Here is a 12,117-nt window from a genome sequence, read left to right on the forward strand (position 1 = left end):
GCATTCCTAGGAACTCCCTGTTCCACCAAAGAAGACTCAAAGAACAATGGAAAAAAAATTGATTGCGTTAGATGATGAAAGTTGAAGCCCTATAGCACATGGAAGAGAGCTGTTTTAACAGTAACCTTATTCTTAATTGGAGGAATGGCCAGGAGGACTTTGCAGTGGAGTTAGAGTCTTTCCTGGTGTCAATGGCAGATTCAGGACTTAGGAAGATAATCTCATGGAGATAAATCACCCCTGCAAAGTCTGTGCAGAGCAAGGCCAGTGTGACAGATTGGTGGACACAGTAAATCAGCACAACAAGCTCCCTGAGTGCTTGCATTCACGGTGTAACATGGTGACTGAGCAAAGTCAAGTCCCATGGACGCCTATAGATGGTGGGGAAGAAACTACAGCTAGGGACTGACATCTGTGTGGTTTAGGAGCAAATAGCTGAGGGGAAAGATGATAAGTGAAACCAGGTAGCTCTCAGAGCTGATCAGCTCTGCTTGTTGTCACAGAAACTATGTCTGTAGCAGTACTTACCTGTCGCGTAACCACATGTAATAAGATGGGGGCTAGAAGAAATATCTCACATGGCACAATGACAGAAAATCCACACATGAAGTGTGGCCTGGCCTGCATTAGTGATCTGACAGTTTTGCTACGTTCTTCCAGGAGATGCTCTACCATCTTTCAGGCTGTCCATTGAGCAGGATGCTAGCAAAAACATGTATTCCTCTGTGTGTGCTTCAGTTAGAGAGCTTCTTGGCTATGGAGACTTTCAGTGTGTAGCACTTTGGGAACTGCAATGCTGGAACAAATCAGAGGTCCTTCTGACTCTTATATCCAAGGAGAACTTAAGAATGTTTTGTGTAGAACAAAATGTGGAATAACCAGACCAGCAATGAGTTTTCTTTGCATCCCCTGATGATCACAGAGCTATCCTTACTCTGTGAAGTTTAGATATTAAGGATTTGCTCTAGGCCCTTTGTCATCTGTGGAAAAAGAGCCAGTGCCATTGATGGTCTGGTGTGAGCCACAGAAGTCCTGATGCAATGTAAACAATTCATGAGACTAATTAACCTGTTCAGTATTGGTGTTAAATGGCAGTTTTATGTTCTTAGTAGAGTTTATGAAGTTGTGGAAAAAGACATACCTTTTGGAATTAAATTTAAGGAAATTATGTTTGAAGATGTGTCCCTTTTTTTTCACTGTGGTATAGTTTCCATCTCCTCAGACATAAAAGCCAATCTATAAGGAAACAGAATAGGTATCTAGTATATTCTTATTCTTCAAGGAACATTTTAAAAAAGAATTATATAATATTTTCATTCTTTTTTTTATTACGGCTTTTTATCTTGTTTGTATAATATTTTAATTAATAGTGAGGAAAGTAATTTTTAAATTGAATTCTCAGATAAACACATATGTACAAATAATAGAGGCAGAACATTTACTCAAACCAGTGTTTATTAAAATTAATTAATTAAATTAATTAAATTAATTAAATTAATTTTTAGTTAATAACATTTTTTTATTTCTCTAAGAAAAATGATTGTCACAGATCGCATTAAAAGACAAAATGTAAAATTACTCATTTAGGTAAGATTTAAAGTCTCTCTGATGAGAAATTTTATGCATAATATGTATTTTTCTATCAGGGTTTGTATTGCATGTCACTATTATGATTATGTTGAAAGTTACTACTATTTTATTATATTATATTCTTCATTTAGAAATGAGACTGGAAGAAACTGAAATATTTTATTGTTAGCAATAACTTTCTTCCATAAAAGTCTGCAAGTTCGTTTCATTTCTGACATTGACACATTTTTGAGAAATACTATACACTCACACTTAAACACAGTGAACACACAAAATAAGAAAGGCTTGGGTTTTTCTTTCAGAATCCCAGGAAGCTGTGATCTGTCATGTCACAGATGCGTGTAATACTGACTCTCTTATCATGCATAGTGTATAATTTAGGCCGCCACAGGAATTATGTGTCTGCTTTTACACACTTTCTCAGACTAAGGACTTTGAGGCTCCTAGGATCTGTCTTTATATATACGGTTATATGTATAGTTTCTTTTCTAGATATATAAGTGCATATACACACACACACATATCCATATACATATACGTGTGTTTATATATGTATATTTACATATATGTTTGTGTGTATGTAAATAAATACAAATATTTACAAATATGCATTAGTGGTAGTACAACTATTATCATTAATAATACATTAACAATAATAATAATGCTATATGATGTATCAGCCAATATAGTTCATTCTACAAATATGCCATCAGGAAAAATATACATGATGTTTCCCCAGTAAAAAGTCTTTAAAAATCCTATCAAAAAAGATCAGTTTAGAAGCAGATTTAGAAAAGATTTTTCTTTGTAAGAAGACCAATATTCAAACCTAAAAGAGACATACTGAAACCTCTGATATTGCCAGCCTAATAAAAGCTGGTAGATATTCCCAGCTGGTATAAATCTGTGCAACTGCAGTGACTTCAGTGTTTTTCAGCTGCAGCCTGTTTTCTAGCACAGAGCAAAAAATTTTGGCTCCATTGTACAAAACTGAATATTGGTTAGATTTTACTGTGTCCCTATTGGCATTAGGTTTGCAGGAGAAAAATCCAAACCTCCTTTCTAAAATTACCTCTTTCTGCTATGTTCATTCCGAAGCTTGTACATGAGAGATGAACATAGGCAAATTCTTTCAACGTGTTCCTTTTTCACAAAGAATAATATACTGTGTCTTTGTTTAATGTAGGTAAAGCCAAATTACTTAGAAAAGCTGTTTAAACTGTTGACATTTCCATCATTTATATTTATTTCTAATTGAGATCTTATGCAGAATGACTTCTGGTATCACCCCTGAGAACATAGTTCTTGTAGTTCTTACTCTTTCAATCCGTCAGTGCAGAAGATTAACTGCAATGTAAACTGTGTACTAAGGACTGAACAGATGGAAAGCTAGTCTCATTACTAAGGACAATAACAAAAACAAAAAGACCCTGTAAACAGTTTTATTGGCTGTCAGCCTTCCCCTGTGTCTAAATTTGGGATGAATACTTCATCTGTTGGCTACACTGGAAGAAGGCTAATTAAGTAATTGTCTTGAATTAATGTGATGTCTTAGTTGAAATCAGGATGCAGTTCTTGAAATCAGAATGCACACTTCATGCTTTTGCCAATTAGAGCACAAAACCACCAAAACCTTCAGCTCTTCTTTGTCAGTTCTTGGGCAAGAAATACACTGTATTCCATCCATAAGCTTACTTTTTGGCAACTATATATATTTTAAGTTTCAGTGTTCTTATGTTTAATGGCCCAAAGATCACTGCTGAACATAACATGGGACTATAAAATCAGTGTAAGGGAGCCAATAACTAAGCTTTTGAAATCAGCATCAGAATATTTATTCTTAGACACACTCTGCTGCAGACTAAAACTCTTCCTTCCTTTATTCTGCTACAAACAGGCTTCCCTGGGAAAAGGGGGGATCAGAAAACTTGGGAAACCAGGAGATTTTGACATTTTCAGGTTAAACTGAAAAGACACTTCCTGGCAGGGAGCACATGCCATGTTTGACAAAGTGTTGCATAAGTACTGGCAATTGTCGCCTTTTCCCATCCTTTGCAAAGTCAGAATGAGTAAAGGTGTTATCACCCACACTGGATGAACTCTGGTCTGTATTCTGTAATTCAGCCAGGTTCAGACTTCTTCACCCCTATTTATGAATCCCTCAATAACGGAAAACACTTTTGTACCTAGTTTTCTGGATCTTTTTTACTTGCCAGTATAAGAATGGTAGAAGTTAAGTGTTCTTTTCATATTCATTCTGGGGTAAAGATATGCTTTTAGAAAGTGTAATCTGTTTTTGCTGCTTTAATAATTGTTAAAACGTTCTGATTTCTTACATCAAGAATGTGATATCCAGCATGATCTCTCATTTAGCACAGCAAATATATGGTATGTTGCAGTATAAAATATGAACCACATTTTGAATGATAATGGAAGTGCCCTACCAAGTCTCTTCTTACTGTTTTCCATTCAAATAAACTTAAAAAGAACTATGGGTAAAATACTACAAGTATAGCACAGTTTAAATGGATTAATTATGACATGGTTTTTTAACTTTAGGCATGAAAATCTCTGGCCTGCTCACCATCTTTCATTTAAAAACACTTAGGGGTCATAAAGATTCTTAAATTTTGATATCTCATCTGATTTTCCATTAAAGCATCACTAGCAAAATTTAGTGCCAAATTCACTGGGGCAGCAATGGAATTGCATTCATACAAGCAGCCCATACGGTTTTCTAAATACAATTTTGACAACCATCATAAAGTAATAGTGCTGTACTTTGTATCTCATTATGTATAATTATATTTCATCACTTTCAGAAGTTGCTAAAACAAAAAGAAGACTAGATAAAAGCATGGAGGAACACAGAGGATTTGGCAAATGTGGATGTTAAAATGGTGATATTTTTTAGTGCGAAGCTAGTAACTGGTACCACATAGTAGCTTCTTTCCCCAGCCATGACCTATGAAGTCAGCTCCATGGCAGAGTTTGGCCTCAGGAGATAGACTGAAATCAGTTTGAGGGGCAGAGATTGCAGAGGAAAAAACTTTTGTACATGCACCATTGAACAAGAGCAGTGTGTCTGTTCCCAGTGGTCCCTCCTATAGTACCTTTACATAATCAAAATCAGGGAAGAACTTGAATTAATTTGGCTGTGCTGTGGTGAGAAATTTTGAACTGTACTTAAAGCGAAATAGGGTGTAACATGGTGAAAAACAAGAGTACTGAATACAAATCATCTTACTGCTAACTTCAACCAGGCAAAAAACAGAAGTAGAAGCACAGAACGTTCTGTACTTGTCATGATCTGCAATTTGTAAATGTCTCGTAGCAGTCCTGACAGATGCTTTGTGTAAGAGTGATCAACTTCAGCAAAGTTGTTAGTTATCCCAGCCCAGCCCTCCCTAGTGATCAGAAACTGCTGCTGCTTTGCTGCAGGCTCAGTTCAAGCTCTTGTAATAAATCATGCTGATGTCTATCCCTGAGATATATAGGTTGGACAACGGGGTGTCTCTTCACCTCCTGTTGCAGTTCACTGAAACTGTTAAAATACTCTAAAGAGAACCTCATTTGTCACGTTATTCTGGTTAGGAAAAATGCTTTACACTACTGTCTTACTACTTACCTAAGAATCTTAATGTTTTCTAAGCACTGAAAACTCCTAGGACTCACATGAAGTAAAGAAGCATTAATATACATATTCTACAGATATGTAATTTGTAGAAAAAAGATGGTAACATCCTTATGATTAACTTTCAAAGTGAAATGGAGTCTGATTTTTAACAGCTGAAATGACCTTTCACAGAAATCCCTCAACTAATCAAAACATTCCATATGTTTATTTACCTAAGTTATCTTATTAATACATTTTGCATCCTAATCTATGACTTCTGTTTCGGGTGTCTGAGATATATAATATTGCTTTATCACAAACTGTGTGAACATCCTTAATTTTTGGTGAATGCTGAGATTTTATATCAACCAGCATATTTGACAAAGGAGGAAATACCACTGAGACATATATGAAACCCAGAAAATCGTGTGATAAAACCTATTTTTATAAATGCATATAAAAATAAGTATAGAATGAAAAGTGTGTAGAAATGTAAACATACAAAAGCTAATAAATATTAGTGACAAATTCTGAAGTATGCAAAATTACTCTAGGAACTACAAAATTTGTAAAATAACAGCTTGAATCTGAACAAGAATTTTAACATGTTCAATATGTTGTTCAAAAGTCAAAATATGAAAAAATTACTGTATTCCCTAACTCTCTACATTTCTGTTCCCTTTGAGACATGCCAGAGCCTCTCTACAAATGTTCTTCCTTGATTGTCTTCTATAAGGAAATCACTTTGTTTATGGCAGATTCTGAACTTTGCATCTGTCTAGTTCCTATAACTGCACAAATAGAAAGTGACCTTAGAAATAAAGGGTATAATTCATTTGGCCAAACATGGACTGCTACAATGCATTTTTGACTTGTGTGAACTCTGTATGGTCAACAGATAGAAATAGATATTTATCTTAATATAGATGACTAACAGAAGTTAGATGACTGATAGCCTAGATGTGATCGTTTTGATTCACTGCAGAGAGAAAAGAGGATTATTAGCTCAGGTGTAAATGCCTGCAGTGTGATCAGTTAATGTTAGATAACAGTAACCCCAGCCTTTGTTTCCTTAACAGAGCTCCTCTGTTTTTCTTTAAGTCAATGTTTTGTTCTAACTTGGTAAGTGGATAATAGTCAAGACTGGTGACTATCTGGATCTCCCTGACATGTAGACACATGTAGTTCTCCCAGAGACTCTTCTCTGGTCCCCAGGCCCTTTCTTCTTTCTCCAGGTTTCAGGGCTGCAGAGCTTACCTTGAGTCCTTGCAGGGTCCCATGTTATTGATGTTTTACAGATGTCGGACTCCACTACTCATTCCCTACTGTGGAATCCTAAATTTAGATTCAGAATGTGCTATTTTACTTTTCTTATCTCATAAGTGCTTCCCTATCCTGTCAGCCAGAATGATGCCAGTATTACCTGCTTTCAGCTCTGATTTCCTTTCAAAATTCCCAATGTTTTGATGCATTCAGGAATGTGTTGAGGTTTGGAAATCCTGTTTGTAAGGGATGAACATTTAGGATCCTGTTCCCAGAAATCCTTCAGCTCCTCAGTCTTGAGAACCTGGCATGACAGGAACTGCAAAAGCCATGAAAGTCTGGAACAATAAGCTCAGAGGTGGATGTGAGATACTAATGAAAATTCAGCCCACACATTTGACAATCGATAATCTGTGAAATAAAAGGTTTGGGATTTACTAGACCATTTACACTTTGTCTGCAACTTTTGCAGGTTCTTGCAGACCATGTAACACTTCTGGAACAACTGTTGAAAATATTACAGAAACAGTATAGATTATGTTTTTTCTCTTTTCCTAATTGTCTTTTACTTTATTGACTACAGACTATTTTTCCAGAGTTAGGTATATACAGCAGCATATATTAATGAAACCAATAACCAAACTTCATTTCTCATTGTACCTTTTACCGAACATTTTTCCCTCAAAAATAATGCCAAAAATGAAAACAAAAATAAAACTCATGAGGTTATAATTGAAAACATAATACTAAAAGCAATCTTTCACTTAAGAAAAAAACTCTTAGTTCTATGCTGTGATTTATTTTTACGTTTTACAAGCAGTAAGGCATCTCTGCATTGTCACTATCATCTGATAAATTTTCAGCTCTAATTTGTAAAAAAATTATCCACTCTTTAATGCTATTTTATTAACTATAATTGTGGAGATGAATTATTCATTTTCTTCAAAACCAAGAAATTACCAAAAGAACAATCCAGGTTAATTATCAAGAAGTATTTTAATATTGTTGATATTAAAAACAGAAGTGGTAGAAGAAACCTTGCACATACCTGTCATTTCTATTGGCATCCCCAGTTCAGGTTAGCAAGATAAAGACTAAAAGGAAGAGTAGGGCAGGCTAGAAGGAAAGTCTGCATGGTTCCTGTCTCACAGCTTACAGATAGGTGCTCTCCCCTGTTGTAAAGGCTGACTGCAAAAGTTTATGCTTCCATTTAGCCTTGGTGCAAAGGCCAGAATCCTCTCAGTGTATATTCCTGTGAACATTTCCATACTATCTCGAATTAAGAAAGGAGACTGGAGCCAGGTTAAAGTTGCCTATGGTTTTAAGGAGTGGTCACTGAGGTAATATTCATAAACTTTTAATAGTTGTTCCCCATCCTCTTTCAATCCCAGCTGTATACTAGATCCTTTAGAATAATTCAAATTATTTTTACAACTATGTGATACTCTTATGATCTTCAATACAATTCCAAACAGAGCAAGGGTTTAATGTAGTGAAAATAAAAAATCTTCTAAGCCTGCGTAAAGGACAGTCTAGCTCAGTTATGTGCTTGAATGCCTGTCTTCACCAGGATCATGTGCGTATGCGTTACTTAAGCTGATGAATCTTTCATAATTTTGTTTGCCAGCTCACCTTTAATGATTATAGCATTTATGATTGTCATAGCCAGTGATTTTATTTACCAGACTTGCTTGTATTTTGTGTAAGTTAATTACAATTCTGACAGTATTTCAGCATATTAATTAGTGGTAATGAATGCACTGGAGAGTTTGGAGTAAAGGAATCTGATAAGAACCATCAAAATACTTTTTTGCCCTGTATTTCTTTATGCAAACCTAAGCAAAATGAGTTAACTCATTTTGAGAAACATTAACTCAATATTTAGAAATTTTACGTCTTGGGTAATAAGCCTAAAATAATTCTTTTTCAGCTGGTTTTGATAACAGTTCATTTTGTAAATTCAATTCAGCTTGTTTGAAGTAAATTAACTTTATACAAAGGACTGGTCTACATTTTGCTAGTGTTGCAAAACCAGAGTTAACTTCCTTCATAACAACCCATATGGTGCTATGTTTTGGATTTGTGACTAAAACAGTATTGGTAACAAATGTTTTGGCTCTCACTGAACTGTGCTTGCACAGCATCAAGTCTTTCTCTTTTTCCCACTCTGTCCTCTTCCCCCCAGGGGAGTAGGCAGGCTGGGGGTGGATAAGAAGCTGGGAAGGGACACAGCCTGAACAGCTGATCAGACTGGTGGAAGGCTTATTCAATGCCATATAATGTCATGCTCAGCAACAAAACTTGAGGTAGAGGAAAAGGAATAGATTTTTGTTTTGGCTTCCAAGGTGACCTTTGCTCAGAACTGGTTGGGCATCAGTCTGCTTATGGAAGGTGGTGAGTGATTTACTTTGCGTTGCTTATGTTTTTTTCTCTTTCCTTCACTTGTTAAACTGTCTTGTCTTGACCCACAACTTTTCTTAGTGTTTTTTCCTCCTATTTTCTCCCCTTCCTGCTGGAGTGGGGAGTGAGTGAGAAGTTAGTTGTGTGCGTGCTTGGCTGATGGTTAGGGTCAACCCACTACAGTTCTTTTTGGCAACATAAGTGGGGCTCAAGGGGCTCAAGATAATGACAGACCTGATTAAACTGTGCTAGACTGAATTTACAGCTGTTATATATGTTTAGCTATGACTTGGCAGGCTGTTACTTTCTGTTGTTGGTCCTGATGTTGACTTATTTGCTCCTTCACCTGATCTGTTCCTCACTCCCTTTCTTAGTGCACATTCAATTCCAGGGATTGTTTGAGGCTGCTTTTAGCCTTTGCAGTTTGTGTTGCTTATGGATTTTTCTCTTTCCTTGACTCATTAAACTGTCTTTATCTGGCCTCACAACCTTTCTTGCTTTTTGGCTTCCTATTCTCTCCCCCACCATGGGGTGGGGAGTGAGTGAATAGTTGTGCGAGTGATTAGCTGCTGTCTGGGATCAACCCACCACACAAGCCAATACTGTAAACTCAACTGATTAAAAAAAATAAAAATTGTCATTGTATTCCTTATTTCACATCGTATCAATAACAATGATACCAATATCACTTCCCAGATTTATATCAGCATTCCTTTTATTTGAGTTTTTCCAATACCAGTTTCAATGGGTGAGACACAAACATTTATGTCAGTGAGACCATGAACTGGAGTTGTATCACGTCAAGCTGGTAGTATGGCACTGCAAAAGGGCAGCCTGCAATCTCCTTTCCAGAATAAATTCTCAGCAGAGTTCAGAAGGAAAACGTATTTTTTCTAGTAGTCTTGCTGGTTTATACTTTCTCTGCTTTCACTGCACCTACACTACAGTATCATAAGCAGTTTAAGCCCATAATACAGAGGAAAGCTGATCGTAAATGGACACCAATTTCCTTATCAGGTATGTTTCTGGAAAGCTAAGGTTACACATTTACTGATGCTTTTACAGATGTTTTTAAATACATGCAAATATACTTATCTGGATATTTATATTTAGTCCAGACACCTGTTATTTTCTTCTGTAATTTTGTCACGTGTTCATTTAAAAGAAGCAAATTTTACTTCTTAATTTTCCATAAATATTTAAAATAATTGAATTATTTTAAGTTCCTATTCATTATTACTGAGACAGAAATCGATCATTTCAGCCAATAATTTGTTGAGAGAGTTTGTTTGTTTGTTTTTCCCCCTGGTTACTTAAAATCAGTGCGTACTTTAAATTGCTTTGGAACCATGCTACAGACATTGCTTATATACTATATTACAAAAAGTAAAAGTAACATGCAAGGTCAACATGTGCTGTCAGAAAAATTTGATGTTTGTGCCAAATTTTAGTGGAGGATGACATTATCTGGCTTTTCCATAAAAATCTTTGAAGTAAGAGCAAATGACATAGTTTAACTATAGAAAAGGTACATGAACATGAAATGTACATAGACTGAGATTCCTCTTCTTTATATTAGGTAATTAAGCACACTGAACTGCAACAGGCTTGTCAGTCCTGACACTCCTGATTTGACACAAGTCTTCCAAAATACAAAGAAATCCAGAAATTTTTAAAGAGGAGTTGGAAAAAAACCTGATTCCTTTATTAAGTTAGTGTGTGGCTGTGTTTAGTTTCTTCTCAAGCAGAAGTATCTTTTTCTCAAAGTGTATTTTGAAATAATATATATTTTTAATAACACAATTGTAAATGCTAAAATTTTTATTTTTATTTTACAAAATAAACTTTAGGTTATATCAGTGGCAAATTAAACTACCACCATCAAGTATTCTATGGTATCTGGCTGTTTATATAGATATAGCTCTGATTTTAATTACAAATGGGAATAACAATAGGAACAGATTGTCCTAGCTCTAAGTGGATCTGGCAGGGCAGCAGGTAATAGATTTCTGACTTGAACAGACTAATAATGCTATTGACATCTGTATCCTTAGGATTAGCAGCTAGAAGAAAGTACCAGAGTAAATGGGGATCCCCATTCCCTCTGTTTCACTCCCTTCACATTCCCTCCAATGCATTTCTACCATCCCACATCTGCTTCACTTCAGCACACCCACATCTCCAGATTAATGAAGTCAAATCTATCCAGGCTTTTCCACTACATGCAGACTGATGAAATTATTTTGCACAGCTGTGACACTGCATTTCCTATATTGCAGGGACAAGAAAATGAGTGAAAAAATGCACAGCCTTGTTCTCGTGACATCTGCTAGGAAAAGAGCATATCAGGAAGCAGGGGATGAATGTATACTCTAACTGCCTAATGCCTAACTATAAGACCATCATAGAGCCTCCTGGCTAAAAAAGGAAACACATACAAATGTGGATGAATTATATTTTCTGGAAGGATACACCTTCCCTGTTCTAACTAGCTATTAAACATTGTTTTTAGAAGGCATCTGGAAATTATAAACATGTAAAAAAAAAAAAAAAGACATCAGAGTCATCAGTAAAATTCCCATGGAATTTGCTTAGACCAGGATTTTCTTCATGTTTCTTGACGTAAATATTTTTTAAGAAATTACTCTACTGGACAGTCCAGAAAAGATGCTGAGCTCCTTGAGGACAGGGCTAGAGAGGAGGGCAACACCTTGCCATGTGTAGAAGACTCAAAGGTGAACCTCTGGCATGACAAATGCCATGCTCTAACATTGTATGTCCATTAATAGATCAGTTCATCTACTTTTGACTCATTTTTCCTATCAACAAAATGGCAATAATAATACTGACCTCTTTTTTAAATTACTTTCATATTTATATATTTAAAATTAAATAAAAAATGAAATAAAATATGGGTGGTATTCTGAAAATCATGACGAGTACAGTGATAAACAGAGGAGAACATCAAAGGTACTGAAACAGGGCAAGCATTATTTTTAGGTTCTTGTTTTCATCATTCCAGGGATTTCTGTATATGCACATGTGTGCATACACTTAAGAGGTAATTTACTGGGTGGTTTTATTTAACTCAAATTAATGTTTCATAACAATAAGAAAAATAAAAGCAGCACAACCAACAACAAAAATAACAATAACAAAACACTATAAAGATTTATTTGTGCAAATATGTATATACATAACGAAACTTTAACAAATTTTCCATTGTTGTTTGTATTGTATAGTTTTGT

The 12,117-nt window shown here is 35.5% G+C and overlaps 1 protein-coding gene across 1 annotated transcript in view; it reads left to right on the forward strand.

Annotated features, from left to right (window-relative positions):
* IL1RAPL1 (interleukin 1 receptor accessory protein like 1) overlaps positions 1–12,117 on the forward strand; it is a 381,033-nt gene that overhangs the window by 242,025 nt on the left and 126,891 nt on the right. The window lies entirely within an intron of this gene.

Source organism: Gavia stellata, chromosome 1, assembly GCF_030936135.1.
Source record: "Gavia stellata isolate bGavSte3 chromosome 1, bGavSte3.hap2, whole genome shotgun sequence".
Lineage (NCBI taxonomy): Eukaryota > Metazoa > Chordata > Aves > Gaviiformes > Gaviidae > Gavia > Gavia stellata.